Source organism: Bombus flavifrons, chromosome 5 (genome assembly GCF_040668555.2).
Source record: "Bombus flavifrons isolate JBK064 chromosome 5, iyBomFlav1_principal, whole genome shotgun sequence".
NCBI classification, from domain to species: domain Eukaryota; kingdom Metazoa; phylum Arthropoda; class Insecta; order Hymenoptera; family Apidae; genus Bombus; species Bombus flavifrons.
In genome coordinates, this window is record NC_138446.1 from 1,516,761 (window position 1) to 1,540,141 (window position 23,381).

The 23,381-nt window shown below is 33.8% G+C and overlaps 2 protein-coding genes across 2 annotated transcripts in view; both read right to left on the reverse strand.

The window, feature by feature from the left end:
• Nca (neurocalcin homolog) overlaps positions 1-23,381 on the reverse strand; it is a 75,481-nt gene that overhangs the window by 48,655 nt on the left and 3,445 nt on the right. The gene's annotated exons all lie outside the window — the stretch shown is intronic.
• LOC138180188 (neuronal calcium sensor 2) overlaps positions 1-23,381 on the reverse strand; it is a 69,324-nt gene that overhangs the window by 42,661 nt on the left and 3,282 nt on the right. The window contains exon 2 of the mRNA XM_069113774.1: positions 3,219-3,264. The gene's annotated coding sequence lies outside the window, so the exon portion shown is untranslated. The remainder of the gene's footprint in view (positions 1-3,218; positions 3,265-23,381) is intronic.

The window sequence follows — 23,381 nt, forward strand, 5'->3', positions numbered from 1 at the left end:
ACTTTTAGGATGTGACTAGAAACATTAAGACATTAAGAAGCAACGTTGAACAGAGATCTAAAGTCATGTAATTTTTAACAAGAATCGTTTCTATTATGAATCCTTTAAGTTTTATTCACATTCAACTAATTGTCTCTTTATTTATACTAATAGATATCAATCGTTGTTTTCGTCGATACGACATACCACTATCTGTCAACATCTACCAAGAATACGTATAACTAGCTAAGATGAGATCAGGGACCAAAATTAGATCAAAATATGTATTATTGTATATATGTATATTTGCAATAATTTGGAAGTGTCGAAATACTCATGAAGGGTAATATAAGTGTACACTCGAAGATCGCGTACATAGGAATCGCGGAAACTAGTAGTACCAGGTTCCCCGGCCTGCTAGGGTAAAGCTGGGTCGCGGTTCTATCGATCTCCGCCCACCTGGAGACCTCTCTCTACCTCTGGCTCGTACTCGATGGTTTACAGGATGAACGTTGGGCCTAAAAGAAGGATAGAGGGGTGTAGGCAGAGGTGACAGGACATAAAAGGAAGGCAGAACACAGAGAGGGCTACGTAGCAGAAAGATTGCACGTATTATACTTATAGGGAGTGTGCTACATGCTTATGTACACCGGCCGCCCTCCACAAAGGTTACGAGAAAAAGCTCAGACAACAATGAGCGTTTCGCTGGCAAGTCGAGGAAAGTGACGCGCGCACAATGGCAAAAAACGAGGCGAAACGAGATGGCAAACTTCGTGCCTAGCTTACTATTTCACGAAGAGCCGCTCATCGGACATATTCCTAACCTTTACACCGGCGGCTCTTTTCTCCTTCTACTCAACCTTTTTCCTCGTTGCTCGAGAAACAAATCGAATTTTCTATCATCATTATTCCTTCTCCGCGAATAAAGACTATACAACGAGCAGGAACAAAAGGGAACGATACATCGTTTCTAACAAAGGTGCTATAAATAATTCCAGACAATCAGAAGAACATTAGTGGTTGTTCTAATTAATGAAAGACGACCAACTAAAAACGCGCAAAACATAATTACAATGCCGATATTGTATCTTCACATTTGATATGTATATGTAATTTCACATTTTTATGAATACAATTTAAAAAAAAAATTATGTGCATCTTCAAATTTTTCATAAATACATAAAAACCCGCAATCTAATTATAACAAGCAACCAAAATATTTGTTATATTTCTAGACGTGTGAAAGAACTTCTTTGTCCTAGTTTCGAACTACACTATATCATGAAAAGAAAGTTATGCAACGTGTCATAAAGAAGAAAATATATTCAGACTAATTATACAAGCGTACGATTAAAACTTTTCCACTTAACGTTAGTACCAACGTGTCATTCCAGTTTTTTCCTTCGCTTTTCTTATATCTTTAACGTTTTGAGTATAATTGAGAAGGACACAATAGTAATCGATCAAGTGGTCAACTTGAATTTCAAATTGCTTTCAAACAGATACAGTCAAGTGAATTGAAAATAATTGGGCTTATACATTTTACTCGATTATAGGATTACACACGTTGATAGCGCGTGCAAATTCATTGTAGATGTGTTAGAATAGCTATGGTGATCTTGTGCACGAGAATTCGTCTCTCTTTCACGTTTCGCTATTACGTATACGTTTGAATGGCGCGGAATGCGGAGGAGTAAAAATAAGTAGAATGGAAACATTTACGGAGGATGTAGTCAACAGAATATCTGTCTTATAAAACTTGTCACAAAATCGGGTAACGAACGCACGACAAGACAAATTAGTATCATTTGACGTTGTCGAAAACTTTGTTTTCAAATCGACCAATTTTCTTGAAACTTGTCGTTTGTTACTTCGTGTATGCTCTATTTCTTCGAAATACGTCGTGCAAACATTGTGAAGATTAATCATTCTGAAACGACCATTTCTATTCTAAATATTACTCACATCCTATCAACATATATTTGTTGCAAATGTGTATCAAATAATTCTTTTATGCAATCTGCATATGCGCCGTTTCATCTTTCGGTGGTTTATCATTAATTTCATACACATGTTTTAACATATATACATTATACATACACACCCATTCCTCTGTATTATGAATCTTATATTATATTATATTATCTTGCTTACCATGTTTCACACAGAATATGGAAAATGTGAAAAAGTAACTTTGTATTTACTACTACGTACTAAAGAGCAAAATATATAATTTCATAAAGCAAGAAAATTTCAATCTTAACTGAATTGAGTCGTTAAATTATTATTATCATTACGTTGAAATCGATACTTTTCACTTAACTGTTTATTCTACGTCTGTATATTTTGTTTTAGAGACATAAACTCAATCGCACATGTCCTCATTAGGTACCCAGCATTCATATCCACCTATGCGTGTAAACATCATGTGGAATGACGTTAGTTCTGGATATGATGTGTACAGATGTGACGATGCGGTTACGGTGAATAGAGGCGAGAATTAATTCATTATAACATTTAGATTTTGATGTGCCACAGTTACAAGAGAACTAAGAAATCAATATCCTTTTACGTCTCAATGACGTGTCTACAGTCTACACGTAGTGAAGTTATGACGTATTTCCTACCAAGGTAACTAAGGACTTATAAATCAGATCAGTGAGAGCGAGTAATCGAAAAATTGAGCTGCTTGACCTCTTATTGGTCAAATGCATAGCGAGGACAAGATGCGAACTTCCGTTATAACAGCTTTCTGTACTAAACGAAGCTTTATATTAAAACAAAGAATATTTAGAAAAATTTATATAAAATTAATTCACAGTTATACGAATCGTATTATATTTTCATTAAAAGAAGGAACATACTTTAATATTTTACATACTTATAATTAATATTTATATAAAATGAAGTTATAATAGTAGCTTTTAAGAGTTTAACTGTACAAGAGTTGAAAATTCTCCGGTGGTTTTACACTACCACAATTAATAAAGCCACCTTGCATGTGTATGTTATTTTTAGTCTTTGAATATATGTCGATTAACGATTATGAACGATTATTATGTGTGTGTAGAAAATTTTGTATGCATGAAATAAATAAATTTTGCAGCCGGAGTAACGAAACACGACGGCGTAAAATATTTTGCAACTTCACGCTCGTATATATCGTACTTAAATATTAAATTATGAAGTGCAATTATCATGATGAAAAGTTTGAAATATTAAATTGCATGATCTCCTACCTTATTGGGTTTTCTGCGCGTATTCTGCCAGTATTGAGCCGCACACCTGAAACAAACAAAGTATGTAAAATATTCGATGTATCGAAGCATCCATTTTTCAAATCATATTTATAAAAATATGAGTTTTCATAAATATCCGCAATTTAATTATAATTTGTGAAACGAAATAGATTAGATTAGGGAATAAATTTCCAACTGTGTCACTTTTTTCTTACAAATTAACGATATAAATATTTTCAATTTCGTAGAATTACTTTAGAAAGTGACATGGATATTCCTCTAAAAACTTGAGGAGTGACAAATTGAAATTAGGCCAAAGTATCTAGCTATGTAGATGGTTAAACTAGATTATATTAAACTCCGAATAGATAGCACACGTGTATACACTGCGGTATGCTTTTAATTTACCATAAGCAAAACACTCGTTCGTTGGTCATCAACTATCACTCCATCTAACGCTCCTCAGATTAGACGTAGTACGTGCTCTTTCATGAAAAATCTCGCGTATTCCACAGCAAAGCGCTGCTCACTGATGGAACCACTCGTGCGGATATGTTCCTCTTTCCGCTAGCTCTTTACAACGGTAAGGTAGCTGACATGCTGACTCTTTTCCACATATTTTGCAATCACATGTTTCTCCATTTCATACTTAAAATACACACTGCATCTGGTTGTACATTCAGACGACGAATCGCAGAAGTTGGTTGCGGTTTTAAAAAATTCTTTGCTATAATTTTATTCGTTAAAAGACTGTCGTTACGGCCGTGATACACGGCAAAATCAATTGTAGCCGAATTCAAACTAGCTTCGTTAATTAAACTCCGAAATCGATTCCAATACCGGAAGGAAACGTACGCGACACGCCGTACAGTGACAAATTATCTTAACGTGCTTCGATAACTAGTTAATTAGTGCCAACGAGTAATTTCAACTGAAATTCAGTTGACTCGAAGTTTATTTTTCAATTTGTAAAATTATACAGAGATCTGTATAGAAATATTTGCCCATGACGTGTTCGATTAACTTTTATAGTAAAACTATGCAAAGACCAATACTTTCACAGATTGTTTAAAATTATACTAAAATTATGCCGAAGATATAGGGTATTTTATTTAAATCCATCCAACATCACGAATAGTTCTGAAATTGTCGATGATACTGAAAAATATTTCAAATAACAGTCGAATGGTTTTATTTGAAACGCGATAATCGACCTTGAGGATACAACACGTTCTGAGAGTGGTAGAACACGAAAACTAGGTAACAAAAATGACCGAAACCTTGACAGACTAGTTTCAAATTCTCCAAGATATAAAACTATGAACAATCTGCTTTCATTCGAAAATAGTTCGAAATTCTCGATCGTGTCAGAAACCATGTTAGCAATGTGTGCTAACACATTAGGCAGCTAAAATTATGTGTTTCATCGAACCGCTGATTGTGAGAGGCTCGAACGCTGTCAGCGCTGAATCATCCCATAAAATCACTTAACGTTCTGGTCTGCAAATCTTAAAAACAAATCTTCGAGAAGTTATAGTGGACGTATGGAACTCATAAAATTATTATACAACTAGAGAATTAAGAATTAAGCTACTAAATTTCAGGTTACGTGTAATAATTTTTTAAAGATTCTTTTAGACACCCGAAATTCCAGCAACTTCAGTCTTAGCTTACACTCCCTCGTCAATTAGCATATAAATGAATTCATTTAAATTCAATAAAGTTCTTTGCTACGATCTCATTCTAGTTCATAAAAGTGCCGGGCGCACAATGGAGAACTCTACTGTGACGACTGCTCATTTTCTCTTCTATCTCCTCACAAATCCAGAAAAGGATTAATTACGCAATTTTCTCCAATTGTACAGTTACATCAAATAGTTCAGCTTAAGTTTTAATCAAATGAAAAGTATAAACTTTATTAAACATTAATTATTTGTACTTATTATAGATGAAATAATCGAATTCTTAATAAAGTTTCCAACACCGCAATACATTATATAAGTATTAAGTTCCTAAAACCATTTTCTAATACTGTCTTTGTTGGCTAAGGCTCTAGGCAGTAACATTCTCTTAAATTATTTTTAAAACTGGTATAAGGGAAAGAATTTATATAAGAATTTATATCAGTGTCGACTTGTCCGACCATTACGAAAAGAATTTCATCTATTTAATTCTTTAATTTACATTTATAAATTATAAATACTCCTTCGTTACTGGATAACCAAGAGAATACATAATATCTCAAATTCACTGTTTTAAGCCATATTCCTCTTCCCCATTTTCCCCAATTCCCTATTACGTCCAGGCTTATCATTTATTTGTACCTTTATTATGAAAGGATGAATGTCGGATGTTGTGAATCTTGCTTACAGTATTAAAGGTATATTTCTGATTACACTGTTTCAATAGCACTATTCATAAATCGAAGTATATAGTCGAAATGACTCGTTGTTTCAAATTGCCATTTGTTATCTTTATTCGAAATAAAATTTACTCAAGCTTAGCTGGGATAAATTAAAATTCTTTTAGTTTTCATTTTTACGGAAAGGAGTACGAAAACTGTTTGCTCGGATATTTTTACAGGCCAGCGTATATTAATTACGAACACGTGTATATGTAATCCTATATGTACACTAAAGCCATTTCGTATTTGTATGGCTTAATTAGTTTTCTCGTAAATTTTAAATTCCACAACGTAAAAGCTATCGGGAGAGAAGAAAGAGTCGGATAGAATTATTTTTATACGTATATGATGAGGAGAGGCGTGTACCGAATGCACGTGACTACGCTGAGAAATATTTAAAAGAGAAAAAGTCACTGGTTCTGTAATCGAGTGAAGCATCAAGCGAAGGGCTCTAATTTTGTGGCTGTGACCGTGACGGCACATGGTTGGACGAACACACGGGATAAAGTAAATTGCCATGAAATAAATCGTTGTCGGCGGAAATGCCTGTGTGGTTTGAGATTTATTGTGCCCGGCAGAGCAGCCTCTTATTCGATTTTTCCTTTGAGAATCAAAAGCAAATGAACGAAACCTTAGACGGTCTGCATTTTTATGTTTTACCAAACCAAGTCATATCGCTCGAAATTTTTGTCGTTTCTTTCGATCGTAACTCTGATTGTTTCAAACGCGTACATTCTTATACTCAAACTCTTTTTGTATATGTGTACCAGGATCTTTTCTGTAACACGTAACTTGTGACTCGTAAAATTTCACCGATGTTATTAATTGAATTGCGGCTGGCTTTCCCAGGCGTGGAGTATGACAATATCACGAAGCAAAGGAGGAAACGATGACAGTAACTCATCCACTCATTTATTCTCTATGTGCTCGAGGATGCATTGTAGCACCATTACGGTCACTTACGCTTGGACTACAAAGTGTTTAACCAGCGTTGTGTTCACCTAGTAGAGTTTCGTTAATAAAATATTATATCGATCTGAAAAGTGATGATGCTAGTTTATGGTATCTCAAAGGAGCGTTCGAATTAAGGCTGGTTTATAGCGCCATTCTGCGGGTTTCTAACGCTATCGTGACAATTTCGTTTGAACAAAGTTATCGTACGATCGCGTTCGATACCCCGCTATAACGCGAAGGATTTCTAGATGTTCTATATAATGTTATATTATATAAATAGGATTTGCCATCCTTAAGGGAACAATTAAGTATCTCTCCTTATTTTTAATGATACTGGGAAATGTTTAACGCCTAAATGGTTTGGAAGGAAGAATTTTACGAAGAAAATTGTCCTTCCAAGGTCTTCTTTCATTTGTTTTAAGATCGCCTTTGCTTCTGTGACAAAGGAGAATGTGCAGTTACAAGTGTAGCAGCGGCGAATGTGTTAAAAGAAATTATTTTTCCACAATATCCCTCCTTTGACACCGCTCAGACTGTTTTAAAACTGTTTCTCAGTATCGATTGAAGTAATTTAAAAATATTCCAGAGAGACGTTCAGTTATTCGATTGAGGGTAAAACACCCTGTATTATAGAACGCAAGGTGTCGTATTTCCCTCGCCATTGATTGTCTCTTTTGGTTCGTTCACGCAGCTGACTGCTAAAGCTAACTTGGTCAAACTGTTTGTGTTTTGACAGCTTCAGATACGTACCGTGTCAGTCAAACAAAGCATTCTTAATGAAAATGACCGATAAGCTATAACGCATGCATGGTCATTGTAATGTCTGCATGTAGCAGTGTTTGTCTGAACAGAATTACAATGATGTCCCGTTAATATCGGCTTCGTCATCGTCTCCAATTCTTGGAAATAATCTAAGCGAGGGACACGGAGAATGAGACTGAACGTGAAAAGAAAAATCATAATTTAATGGAAATGAAGAAAACCTACAGTCTTCTTTTTACAATTAATGTTGATTTTTATTATTTATTATATGTCTGACGTTAAATAGAGATTCTCAGACTAATGATCAGTTTCTCATAAGTATAATTATGAACGCTTTTAGATTAGTCAAATTTTAGAACAAACTATTTTAGCTCGTTAAAAATGGTTGTCGTATCTCAAAGAGTCTTTTAAATTGACCTTACTTAGCAAATTTTCCGTTCAACTGCCTATCGAAGAATCTCCAGTTTTCGACCATGAAGTAAAACGGAAGTAAACACTTAAAAAGCCTAGTTAATTATAGTCTATTTTTATTCAAACATTAACGAACGATATATAGATATAGAGAGAGATATATTGCAAAATAACGTTCTATTATTTTCACGGAAATCTGGACATTTGATAAATGAAATTTAATGCAAGTTCTTTGAAATTTCAGTTCGAGGAGTAATTCATCAACTGTTTCATTAACGACGCCTAATACAAACCAAAGCGATGAAAGTAAGTACAACCCACGCCCAAATAGGACGTAAAAACGCGGCAATGTGGTATAATTGAAGTTTAATTACACTGAGTAACGTTAACTATAGTTTCGCGTAGTAAACTTTTCGTCGAGTATAAAACGAAATTAACGTTTAGCCTGTTTTAGCTTCGGTGAGAAAGATGGAAGATATAACGTATGCAAAATTAATCTTCCTTGTGAGATCATTTACGTCGTCAAACCTACAATTACGGTAAGAATATTATATTCTTATATTTCTTCGGATTTCCGAAATTTCTTAAGGAGTTGTATATCAAATTAATCGCGACGAAAATTAATAATTTCAATTTTTCATTCGAACGATAAATAAAAAGTAAACTGTTCGTAAGACTGACATAGATATCGATAAATTTACTATATATAGGTAAAACAAATTGAATAATATTCAATAGCTATGTAAAATTTTGTATAATTCTATTTTGCTGATCATCTGACAAATAGATGAGACGTAACAGTAGTAATATTTCCGTAAAACAGTATTCGTACGAGCGGTAAAGAAATGAATCGGTGGCTGAAATATTTGAAATACTCGATATTGCCAAATATGAAAGCATCTGCAAGGATGAAACGCTTAACGAGCATCTTGGCTGCGTAGAGGACGCAATGGAAGGGGCGTTGTCGACGAAAAGGATGAAAGGAGGGGATGAAGAGAAGGCCGAATCGGCAGCAGAAAAGCAAAGGGTGCAAGGCGCCGGCGTGAGGGCAATCCGACGCAATGCGGGCAGCGCGACGAGAACCAGCAATCAAGGATCAAGCCTTCGATGCACGATTCCTTCATCGATGTATTAATTTCTAATCGACAATCTGATATGTCGAAGGTGCCACGCTTCTGCCAACTTTGCCTTATAACTTCTTTACAGTATACTCGTCAAAGCGTAACTAAAATATCAGAGGTTCTACGACACAACGATATAACAATTTTCTTTTTATATTTCAATTATTTGATTTTTAGAAATGTTTAAGGTTGACTGTTTCTGTGGTAGACAATTTTTTTCTGTTCAATTTTCAATTTTTTCAAAATTTTCAAATTTGCCAAACTGCTGCCATTTATAAAAGAATTAAGATTTTCCATAAAAATCCGACATTATATTTCAGACAATAGACGCTACTTTATGAATCACGAAGAATTTTTTATTTTGAACTGTTTAGTTCCTATCGGAACTGGTGTCTATCTATCGATGTTCTAAAAGAAAAGGTTTCTTACACAGCGAATAAATTCTCCATTGTATGGAACTTTTTCTTTAAAGAAATTAACAGGTAAAGATACAAACTGTTAATATCATCTGGAGAAGTCTGTACTTTTTGTAATTACTCGTGGAAGAAATCACTTTATCTATCTTTGGATGGTCCAAAGTTAGCCCTTCAACGTGAAGTCTAATCTACTGCGAAAAGACATCGATGTGTCAGATAGCGCAGCAGCTGGCTGTGTACCAATCGACTCATTCCTCTTAGGCAGCATCCAGCGCGTTAGCTTTGTTTGCGGGTAGATTAAACGGCGAAGATGAGTTAAGTCGCAATGTAAATTGATTGTAACGTGCATAATGATCGCTAATACTAAAATTAGTGACGAGTAAAACCGTTATTTTTTAATAAACTCGGAATACGTTCAAGTAACAAATGTAGTAGTTCTCGGACACGTAACCAGATTTTTCCGCAGTTAAGGTTCTGTGGAGTCAGCCCTATACTTTGTTTTGATGAATCAGCACGAACAGTAGGGAGTGATGTTGAAGCCTGGCGTAATCCGTCGATGACAAATTAAAGGGGTAATCTCGCGTGCTCGATTAAACATTTATCACTAAAAATCTCAATTCTGATATTCGCGATTAAGTGTTTGTGGAGATGCCACGATTGGATCGCTAATATTTTTTCTATAACGATAAATTGAAGAGTCAGCTTTAATCGCCAATGTTATTGAAACAATAATTAAAATATACAGTATTTGCATATAAATAAACAATAAGAACGGTTTAAACGAAGTTCCGTTTGGGAAATACATTTTATTGAGAGAATCTTAGAAATTCGTTGATAATACCTTCTAAAAAAGAAAGATACAAATTTTAATTTCCATTAGCGAATAATTTAATCACTACTAGAAACTGTCCTTGTGATTCGTTGCCGATGGATTCGAAAGTCTCGAATGTCGTTCGTTTGTCTTTTATATCTCATTCGTTTTTGGTGCGGGTCATCGAAAAAAGTTTGATTAAATCTCCGATTCCCACAGGTAGATACCTCTGCTACCTTTTATTTATTCTATGACATAAGCAAACTGATATTATATAGATTTTTATGCGTTCCAGTAATTAATTTAATAACCACTTCAATATTTTAATTCGTAATACCATCGACAGCGAATTTGGTTTCGTTCGTTTTATAAAATTTTAATGTCGAATAAAAATGGAGGAGAAAGAAATATTAATCGAGGATGAAATACAATCAAAGAGTGAAAAGCATTCTGTTTAAAGAATTTCATACAGTTTATATCAGAGCCATGATACAATTTACGATTTACTAAAAAATCCAGAAACTATACATGTAAATGAAAAAGCACGGACCGACTTAAAGCAGTAACTTCTTATAGAATCTCTGCTATTTTAAGAGAAGTTTCGAATTCTTTCCCGATTGCATGTAAATAGTTAGATCATATTTATTAATCCTATCAAGTATAAAAAGACTTATTTACAGTTTTCATAAAATATTCTTATCTTTATCCGAATTTTATTCAAAAATAATATTTTACAAAATTGCGAAAAGTTATCTTTACGGATGAAGAGAGATTCGATCGTTAATCAAATTTATTTCGTATTATTTTCATAATTTGCGAAAGCAAGCGCAGATACTAAACTGATAAATGTACAGAAAAATCGTTATGATTCGGCCTGGGATTGGATGATGGAAGAGGTGCAATGAAATTTGTAAAAACATGATTTCCAACTGGAAAAAGGCCGAAATATAGAATTTGCGAACGAAAAATTGCATAGTCAAAGTTAGATCAATTTAACAGGTGCAGGAATAAAAAAAAATCCACGCCATTCGCTTGTGAAAAATTCGTATTCCCACGAGATTACGCAACCGTCCAACAAAATGGAAAATGCATAAATATATTTAAACCATACCGATAATACTATAATATTAATTTAGTTTAATATTACAATAATATAATATTAATCGAATGTTGTAACTATTACACGTTTTCACGTTAAATAACGGAGCGGTAGATCGTATTATTCTTCGATCGAAGGAATTTCAAAATAGTTACAATTAAAGAATCGGTAAGATTTTCTACGGATTATATCTGCAGAAGAAAACATCCTATCGAGTGTTCTAAAAATTGAGATTTTAGTATTTGTTTGCTTGGTAGACATTAAAAATACTTATACTTTAAAATGACTTCTGCTTGTTTTCAATTCCGCAGTTGCTTGGAACTTCTGTGGCTGTGGATTTTATCACGAACAGAGTGATTTATAGATTCTATTCGAAGCCAAGCAAATATCTCTTCAAATTCTTCGATCCTAGATGGAACTTGATAGTAATAGTTATGATACACGAATAACTACAGAATGTAAATAAATAATTACGTCATCTACCTAGAGCAAGTATTAAATTGCACTTCAAATGTGAAGTAAAGAAACGATGAGATAAGAGTAAGCATTTTGCGTTAAGAGATAAATTTTTAATTAAGTATTTCACGTCTTAATTATCGTCTCTAGACGTTATCCGAAAGAAAAAGATAAAAATGTATATTGATTACTTCGAATGTGTCTACGAGGTGAATCAGAATTGAACAAAATTTGCCTTTGCTTAGTTTTATCTTTAAGAGGTTAATAGGAAACGAACATTCAGGTTTATTCGAAAGACAAAAGTACGTTCTGCAGAATTCTGAAATGCAGTAAAATGTTGTTTCGCTGATTTGTTACTATAGAGATTAAAAAAAAAATGGTATTTATATTTCTTGTTTCGTCCCCTTTCTCCGTCGTACAATAGCGATTTATGCTCGTGCGAGCGAAAATAAATCATAATAGAAAAAAAAAAAATTGCAGACACAGAGTATAAAAATGTGTAGAGTTAACATCAATGTATATCCTTCAAGCATACATTAGAGCTTACACTGAAAGGCATAAAACTGTCTATACTTGTTAATATATGATAGACCTTAGCGATTTGGCCAGCAAAACATACTAGATATTTAAACCTCATCCATCTTAAACGGTTCGAGACATTTATTTGTGTTATTTATTTCTTCGCTCCTGGACTTCGTTAAATATGTAATACATTCTTGTTAGTTATGTTAAATTCGCTGTATCGTCAATTACAAAAATGTTCCACGACCCGGCGAAATATCCCGTTCCGTGGGAAGCGACTGAAACTGTAAATTCGTTCAAGAACGCAACGATATAAATTAAATAGCGCAAGCGAAATATCACGTCTTGGAATACCATGCCTTATGTGTGGCCGGGGTTGTGTATTCTATTTGGAAGCTGCAAGTTTAATTATGTTTAATAACTTCCTTTAGACATTATCCCATCATACTAATCATATTTTCTATGTACTCTATGCCAATAACGGAGCGATGGCTCATTTGTATGGGAAACGCGCATCTCTTGCGCTACGTGAATAATTATTTCGTTGGGAAAAAAATGTCACCTTTTAAGTAAGCAAAAGAAAATTCTGAAACTTTCATGCATGCTCTGAAAACATAAAATGATGGAGATCCTTTCAAGGAAGGAAGAGAGAGTAGAAATAAAATGAAATTTATCGCGTTGTGAAAACTGTCTGAAACGAAATTTCGACAAACGTTTCTTTTCGATTAAACCCTTCGCATATCATAAACGACGAACGTAAAAAAATATCGTTAACTACGTTAACGGTAAAACTAGGTCAATTAGATGAAAAAAAAAGTTCACTCTTAAATTTCTTTCCTGAATTTTTATCTGTATCGAAAAAAGTTTCGAACATTTAAGTTAACGAACGCCTGTATAATGTAGTAGAAAGATAAATATTAAAATATTTCGGAACTTTCGTACATTTTTTGAAAGCCTATAAAAATAAAAAAGTCAGAGACGAGGTTAAGCGATCCAGTTTGCCCACAGAGTATAAAAAAATATGCCTGCCTGCGAAGGATTTAAAAACAAACGTAGCAAATATATAAACTTAAATGTAGGTATATGTGCGCGAGATAAAATGTTTTCAAAATGAATGAAATTATAAGCTTCCAGAGTTTCGCATGTTTCGGGTCACCTTTCTCTCGTTTTTATTTTTTGGGAACGGGACAGCTAATACTTCCAGAATCAATAACATTATATCTGCAACGTTCGTATTTGCCAACTTCCGTTTTCTTTTTCTACCTTTTCGTCGTTTTCACCAAGTCGTGCGCATGAATATATATACACATATATATTAAACTGAAGCTTGCCTTAATATTTCGTTTCTTTGTTCTTTTACTGTAATCTTAACGACACTTTGTCCGTTTTTCTTTCTTTCTTCAAATATTACAAAATCGTTGCATAAAATACGAAAGCAATATTTAACATACATTGCATACTATAGGAATTTAATTTTCATCGACTTATGACAAGAACGAGATGCGTATTTTGAGGAAAAGAGAAATTAGTAATAAAGAAATACGTAATGGGGTAACGAGACATTGAAATTTTACGAGGCAACCCTGAATCCTGAATTCAAATATGTGGCACCATCTAGAGACACAATCGAGACTAAGTACAGTCGATAACGTAAGTTTGCGACAGTATTGCAGACATCTACGTTATCCACTACTCTATAGAATCTGAGCCATGATGGCGTTGCAAGAAAATGGACCAAGTATCGATTAAGTACCTTGTTCTTTCGAAATAAGACGTTTTTAAGATTTCGCAGATGCGCCAAGAATGAAGATCGGTGGAATTACCTTCCACTCGATGTACATACGTTTGAAGGATATTCATCGAATACATTTACAAAGACAGGAGAAGTTAATGAAAAACAAATTCATTAAGTAATTAAAGTAAACGTATGAAAAAATGTAAACAAAGAAAGTCACATACTTCACATACACAGCTATAAATAAAATATAATCGGCACTAGAAAAAGATATTTTTTTCTGTACTGAAAAGAGATGTATCGTGAAAGTACAAATAGGAAGGTATAATTTATTATTGGTTAAGGAAATTAGGAAGCAAAATAAAGAGAACTGGGTCGAGCCATAAAACCGAGGGTAATCGTTACTTTATTTTCGTTGTGGTTCCTCTCATTCTGTTTGTACACGACAGATAAAAATGATAAATAATAGTATCTATAAATCTAAATAATCCTTGCATTTAATAAATATAAAGAAACCGTATGCAACCATAAATATTAAAAGAAAACAAGTTTCATTAAATTAGTATTTATTTCGTTTCATTCAAGTTCAAAGGGAATTTTTGCTAAAAGTACTGCTCGTAACAAAGACTCGTTAGATCGGTCAAGTTACTCGAATCCAAGCTACGTAGAGTCAAGCTATAAAACTACTAAGAATAAGGATAACTTGAAAATATATTTCAAGTTTAATAAACTAACAAGTTGATACTGATAAAGTGGTCTCGAATTGTTCGAATTCAGGTAACTCGACTAATCTGCATGAGGTTTAAGACAAAACAAAGTTAGGCATATCGAACATCCTACAGATACTAATTAATTTATTAAATATTGATAGACCGCGAATATTTATGCAAAAATAAATTGACATTAGGTGAACCTTCAGCGGTACTCAGTTTATTGCGTTTAACGAGTTTATAGTCGAGATTGGGAGTCGAGGCAACAACGATGAGATAAGGATAAAAAGAAAAACGCACGAGAGAAAGAGTAATGTTCGCGCAGAAGCGACAAGCAATTCGACAAGCTTTTAAAAGATAGTTTTCGCAATTTGAACTAAACGCGTAATCGGATCGAAACTCGGAGTCCCGTTTGTTTGACGGACGTACAAAGTGCAATGAAAGCGCTGTTTAAAATTACTTGTACGTCGTCTCAACAGGTAGGCCGGTGGCGTACACTCTCCAAACTCCAAATCAGTTTCTGTGCGTCATCGCGTATGCCGGAAATCATGAAGTAATCGTGCGACTGTGACCAAGCTAGCGCTAAATACATCAGCTCGTAAAAAGCTTCGCACCTTGCGCACGCTACATTAGCGAGGATTCGTTGCGTCTCGTAATTATAAAACCACCTAAAAATTTGTTATTCTAACATAAGCTTTGAAATTTTACACTAATGAAAAATTATGCTATGAAAGTTAAAAATTGCGTAAATTTTCCTGTAAAATACACATATAAAAATATAAAATATATAAAATATACATACACATCGGTGTCTAGGCGATAAAAATTAATATTCTTTGACCACAGCGAACGCAAATAAAGTAACCGTAAATTTCTCCTCGCGAATTCAGCTTTTAATTACCGAGTTAATGAAAAACAGGTAACAACAGTTGCCGAGGGCAAAGGACTCATGAAATTAGTATTAATATCATACTAACGCGCTTTGTGTTGCTATCTTCCTTCAACACCATACTCTTTTTTTTTTAACAAGCGTTTACTGTTATGCAGTTCAAGTCGTAAAAGCAATTTATGTTTAATCTTCGGCCGGATTTTGAAAAATTTGCTTCGAGATAGGTGACATAAATAATAGTATTAATACAAACTTTCAATCGTCTATGTTTTTATCGTTTCTCTACATTTTACCTTTACATTCTCTTGTTTGAATTAGAAAAATCGCTTTTACGGTTTCGTGCTATTTTCGTAGTACTACTTTTCGTGTTCTTCCGAATCGAATCGACCTGTAAATTAATTACAGTGCAATATAACGAGGAAGAAGAACAGGTGTGTATCACTTTGAAAATATTCCCTAAGCTGGTCGGAAATTCGCTGGAACTGGATATTTTTAAACTTTTGTCCTTTGGATGTTAAACACTGGTTTGATTGTGGTTCAACTTTGTTTCTACAACGTTCGGAATTTTCACGTGGCACGCTTGTTCTAGCAAAATAAAAATTTCATCGATAAGTGTAAAAATAAGAAAAAAAATTCCTTGTTGTAACATTATGACACTGAAAAATATTCAAACGGTCTTAACGATTATGCCTTAGGCTGAATTTAACAGGTACCTTCCATTTTAGGATATTCCATTTTATGTAAAGCGAGATAAAAATTTTCCTGCTACCCCGTTGTTACTGCAAATTCTTCAATTAAAGAGACGAAACTTTATCAACTGAAAAGCGTAGCAATCATTCTCAATTTTCTCTACTGGGAACAACAGTTAAACGAATTTAATTTAGCATACGTAGTTCTCTACTTTCAACAAATTGTTCTTCAGAGTATCAAAAGCGAAACGACTATCTACCCAGAGACACGATACTTTCTTCTGACATTTTTTTTTACGGCTGTCAACATCAGCGAACATCGGCTCTCTATCGATACAACTTTTTCAGCGTTTCAATTTATAAAAGATGAAGCGGTGTCTCGATCGTAAACGATATCGGTGGTCGCTGTCTTCGCAGATATTACCTACGGTCGACGATGTTTCTCAGTTTCTTGCGGTACGATGTGACAGGAAAAGCCGAGAAAGGAAAATGTGGAAACACGATAAAAGGAAAAAAGAGAGTAACTTTTGCTTGTTTTTACCTTCTTGTCGTGTGTAAAAGTTGGTTCCAGCATTGCACGTAGCTGTAATGGATCAATAGTGGCGAACACAGTGACCGGATGGGCTGAATATAGATACGCGGAAGAAGTACAAGGTGAAGCATAATCATTTGTCGTTTCTACATTTTCCACCTGCGACCAAGCAGTCCGATTTGCTGCTCTTTCGTAATTCGCGTCTAACCGGTGGTTCTTAGTGACATTTCATCGATCCAACCAGACAAAATTATACATTGCGCTAAGGAGATACGAACTTTTTATATTGGATTGCCAACTAAGTGATTGCGGATTTTGTCATTGAGTGGAATTGACAAAATCCGCAATCACTTAGTTGGCAACCCAATAGTTTCATGGGTTTTCCAGTAACATACGGCACGATCTATATTCGACCAAACGTTGATACGTATTTAATGTTTGTTAATAAAACGAAAAAAATATAGATATTGGAATAATGTCGCTGAAAGTAGAAGCAAGGCAGCTACAACGCAGATATATATATTTATAATTATAGTGATTCATTTATAGAAAGTTATCAGGTTCAAATTGTACTTGCATAAAATTTTAAAAGGGAGGAGTCATCCGATTATGTCATTTCATTATGAATATGAATTTTGAAATGACCGCGTATCAGGACAAAATCCCGACCTATGATCAATTAGCAAACTGCTTGGTAGATAGGAAATTTAAGGAATGCTGGGTGTAACGATGGTTATTCCCATGGTTAACAAAAGAATGTAACTTGCATATTCTAATACGTTTTATATGACACGTAAAGATCGTGTGTGGTAAATGTTCAAAAATATTTTCACCAATCATTATTCGGTTCATTATCAAAATTGAATTTTTTCGTGCTATATTGCTGACATTTCGCACTGTGCAGTGTTGTTACTCTCGTTGTTCCCGACACGCTAGGTACGTATTTTCGAAATAAAATAAAAAAAGACAGAAAGATCGTGGTAGTGAAATATCGATTACGTTGTCATGCTTCATTTGGAGTGTTGAAGGGTATCACGTTAAATGATTGAAATAAATCTCTTGAAATATTTGCTGTTATATGACACAGATGAAGCTTGGAATTCATTCCATTTAATTATTCGCGTTCGGTACTGTGAAAATATATTTTATCGCGATGATAATAGAGACAACAAAAGCTGCCTTAAATATTTCCCCTTTATACTTCGAAATGTTATTTTATTATGAAAGCAGCAGTTAAAATTAAGAATGAATGGAAGTTAATATACAGAATTTAACTATTCAATGTCTATAAGCCTTGTTTGTTACTATACTTTATTACTATATCGATTTACCTAAATGTTAATGCGGTCGTTTTAGCAGATCTACACATTTATTGCAGTATGTATCGAATTAATTGGATTTAAGAGGGTAAGTATAAGTCATAATTATTCTGTGCAATTAGATTGTGAAAAGATTAATTGATATACTGAAAGTTGTATACCTAACGAGAAATTATATCTACAGAGACCGACGTGTTTTAATCATACATTTTTGTAACTTAATCGCTGAATTTCTGAGAAACATACAAACTCATTTTTCTTGAAAGAGATAATTATTCTCTCGTGGATTCCTTATGAAAAGGCTTCGTGCACGAGTTTAGACACGCCCCGGAATATTTACACTGTCTATATTCATGTTTCTTTGCTATAGACACATTACTTTTACGTCATGCAATTAGAAACATAATATTTTCTCCCCGAGTACCGATAAAACCACGAATTATTTAAAAGGGAAGTTCGGCGATTCGAAAATTCAAACAAATTTGACGGTGCAGAAATTTAGTTCATGCGATGCTAATAACGGAACAGTTATCTTTCTGCTGAAAAACGGGGTAAAACAAACGCCAAAGAAATCTCGTCTTTTCATATTATCCTGAATATTTGAGAAATTATATGTATAAGATATAGGAAAAAAGTTACATTAAAAGTTGAAGTGTTCTTTATGATCTGTATTGCGGATGTGAACAATTTTCAAAAATGTATGTTTTTCTCAAAAACTACACCCTGTTTTATTTTGTGTCGTCACACGTATGGATACTGTTCGAGCAGCTCCTTACGAATATATAAATGAATTGAAACAACGTACAACGCTGCTCGTGAGCTCTTGTGTAGCTATTGCAGCTCATGTAAATTACTTATATTGATTAAATTATATTAACTATATTAAATTATAGACGTAATTTGTTCTGTCTTTCTTATCCTGAAATATGCCGGATATAAATAAATGTTACGGTTACGGTAGCATTTTCTCGCTAATATCCAACTAACAATAAGTAGAGAGAATGAGTCGTGTCTAAAAATAAGTGAGATATCACGTACATATCGTGGATTTATTGTATCGTGTAAATAAAGGGGGGCGAAAAAAATACACCAAGAATTGAACCTTCGAAAGATTATAGGTGGAAGTGGATTAAGGGGAAGAAATTTCTTTAAAAAATTTTTCACATCCACGATATAGGCCATAAGAAAGAATAAATTTTTTTATTTAACTTTCTTCTGTATCTTATAAAGTTTCTTAGATATTCACGATAATATCAAAAATTAAGTACAGAAAAACTGGTAATTTTCGAAAATCTGCTACAAATTAATAACAGAAATAACCAACCATGAAAAGAAATACCTATTTGTTGTACGTTCCATGAAGACACATTTCTAATTCGACGTGTTATATTAATCGTTTAAAGTTTTTATGGAGCAGACGTGTTTGAAATTTTTACGATGATATACGCACGAGACCGCATATACATTGCATGTTTACCCAATAAACAACCTTGTAATGCAAGAGATAAAGCAGTCTTCCTCCACCATATCGCCTTCCCATTCAAGAAAAAGGTCAAGGTGGTAGATATAAATAATTATAAAAATAATTTATTGCAAGCTACCTGTTTTAACGGAACACGTGCAGCAAATGTTGGGTAAAGGACGACACAGCTCGCCGTAACCAACAGCAATCGAACATTTAATCACGTTATTACGATAGCATCGTAGCGATACTCTACGATCAAAAATCTTGATTCTGTTACGTTGATTCAAAATTCACATGGCGAATATTAGCCCACTAAGTAGAGCTACATAATGAGAACTACAAAACAGATTTATCGCGGACTTCCTCAAATCCATCTTGGCAAATATCAAAACCGCAAAGATTATTATTATTCACACAGCTTGCTTCCCTTGTTTCCTTCTTCTATGAAAGAAAAGTACTCCTCTTTTCTCTAAATTGTTGTATTTCGATCGATGTTAGATACACCATATGTATTTCAATTATAAAATTACAGGTGAGAAACGAATTGCAATAGTTTTGCTTTCTATAAACTTAGCTAGAAATTTCCTGGTTTACATATTCGAATATCTTTACGAGCCACTGCATGTTATTTACAAAGAAATTATACAAACGGTTAGAAGCCGAATGATTAATTGGAAACGCATTAGCAGTCTTCTGCAACATTACCCAATTCTATCTTACATTCGGGATGAACTCACGCGAAAAGATATGCATTGTACTAGGTCGGGTGCGTGGCATTTAGGTGCAACCACAGCACAATTTCTTTAGACACACGCGCGCACCCATGCACACACACACACACTCACTTAAAATTATCCGTTCTTAATTAGAGAGTTAGTTATACCTATTCACTCAGCGATTCTTCAATTAATGAGAACGAATAGGTTCTCTTCTTTTCCAGTGTGGTCGAGGGTGTGGTCTGTGTTCTTTGTGCGCTTTATCTTTATCAGTCGAGATGCGGAGATTCATTCACTTCGTCGTCATTTTTAATATTGTCGTTAGATATCGTAACTACCTCATTTTTTTTTTTTTTTTTTTTTTTTTTGGTATCGTTACGGATAAAGAAGAAGAGCAGTGTAAACGATAAAAGTTTTGAAATTACCTAATACGTGTATTCTTAAACCAAGTTTTCTTTGGTGACTTTTTTAAATTACAAACTTAAGTTTAAAGTGCAAATATATATATATATTTATATTTATATATGTAAATTCTATAGAATTCAAACTACCCAACAAGCGACATTTTTATTTTTGTTTTGTTTTACCGGCAGTCATTTGCTGAATAGAATAGATTACGAGAGAAGAACGATTCTCGATTTTCCAGGTAAAATTTGTATTATCGTATTTAATTTAATTATTCCCAAAATAAACTCGATTTTCCAGAATCGATCGTCTGATTTACCCCAAGGATTTACGTTATTACAATACATATACATAATGCTGTTTCCTCATCTGCCATGTAAAACTGGAAAAATGAAAGTAGTTTATAAAAAAAGAATATGAAATATTTTAATAAGATTCGCAGAAGCATTCAAATACTTTTGCGAGCCACGTCATATGCATATAAAATACGTTCCAACTTTAATAATCGTGTTAAAATTACTTTCGCGAATCGCTGTGGGCAACAGCCATAAAGAATATTACATAAAAGATTAAAAAGTATAAACTTTCAATGGGAACCACAATGAAAATAAGGTCTAGGTAGGTAGGGCACCGTGCGAAATAGTGCCAAGACAGTTGATCTATAGATTTGGTGAAGAGGATTGTGTAACCAGCAATCGCACAATATATCGTCACTTGGCTCGTTACCATCTCTTCATTGCTTGCTCTTTTAAAATGCGCGAGATGCAAAGAAGCGATTCTTGAAAGTTTCTCGCGATAATTACAATCGTTTTGATGCGAGACCGCGCTTGTCGCAGATTCGTATTTTTAATCATGCGTCGTTTTATAAATAGACTGCGGATGTTTACGCAAATTAGTATTTTTGTAAATGCTAAACTAGAGAAATGGAACCACAACGCGGAGATTTATTCCACGTGTTAAACATCATAACGAATAGATACTGCGCTTTTGATATTTTACGCAATACCTTGTATTTTATACAATTTTTGTCTATCACGTGTATTTCATTTAAACTTTTCACAAACCCATAGACATCCGCAGCCTATTCGCGAATATCTTTATTTTTCAAGAATTTCGTTAGTGATCAGCGAAAAGTAACAATTTAGTTGGTCTTCCCGCAAAAAAATACTTATCTTGGAATTTTTATAATCTCTATTAATGTTTGTCAAATAAAATAGATTATCGAGATATGTGTAATTTTGTGTACTACATTAGATTAGCCGCGTAGTAGTGACACACATATATGAGTATGAGTGTGTGAAGTATGTGCGTGCACAGCGTCTCGAAAAACAGATGAATGCAACTGTTCCGTTAGTAGTGTGGTATAGAAGATGGTGAGACAAAGAAAGTGCTGAGACACGTGCAAATGTATATCGACGAATATCTTGTAAATCACATATTAAATAAATCTGAAACTATTTTGATGTGAATTCTAAGCGTAATCCAAGTGTTCCTATACATTTATTTCGGCAATTAAGATCCACAATTCTTAACATAGATATATGGCGAAATTTTTGACACGAAAAGATATTTAAGCGACGAAAATATCTTTCTTCGTTGGAAGAAACTTTTCATCAAAAATATCAAGATAAAAACAACATGTAAGGTACATAAATTCTCGTCAACCAGTGTGGGAACTTTTAATTTCATTAATCTTTGTAATAACTTGTTCCAACTTTTTAATTTGTAACTATTTGAAATATATTTAAGTCAAATAATTAAGATTACGAAAGAAAGAGAAAGCAGTTAAAGCTATAAAATGTTCAAACTCTGATATATTTCACGTCAGTTGCAGGAGTATTTGCAGTTGCATCTATATTCGATTCGCAAAATTAGCACACAATGAGGTCCAAATTTATTAAGTATTCTCCCTTCTTAGAACACCGTACAGTACGTAGTTCCTCTTTTAGATACAGGCCTAGACATGCTAAAGACAGTGCAATCGTAATAAATTGTTATTTATAGAGCAAAGAAATTCTCCGTTTCCGTAACTATTTTAATGCATCTTTTGACGCAATTTTAACGTCCAATAAAAACGCGATAACAAAATAATATGAAGCAAGTCCTTGAAACTTCCTGTCATAACCATAATGTTAGAAAATAGAATTCAACGATCCTGTAAATTAAACTAGAAAAAGATTGTGAATGAAATGTTGCGTTAACGGAACCATAGCTGTCGTTGGATTAATAAATATACTTAATAAAGATGTCTATTTCAAGCTCTGTTCGTTTCTCAATTGATGATATCTATGATGATCTCACACGTGGGTAAATTTGGATACAAATGAAAAAAAATATGCAATGATACGCCTACACGTCAATATTCCATCTCGAGTGTTCTGTGTGAGTCATGTGCAAGTTTTTATTGTTTAATGCGTTCAGTTTCTGAAATTGGTTCTGCTACTAATTCATCAGCAAATCTCTACGTTTGCATAATAAACAGACTGCGGAAAAACTATGCGCAAGGAGCAATGAATAACGTTGTTAAAAGACACACAATCCATCTTGCTTTATCAACTTTGATAATTATGATAAGTTTTTTATATAGAAGAAAAAACGCATGAAAGACAGTGGCTTGATATTTCTTAAACGTAATGGCGCATAAATCTATTATTATTAATACATATTTTTATAATTACTCCATCTTACAACACCATAACTTCGTCGCTTAAAAGCTTTACAGAAATACACTGAAAAGACTACGCTTA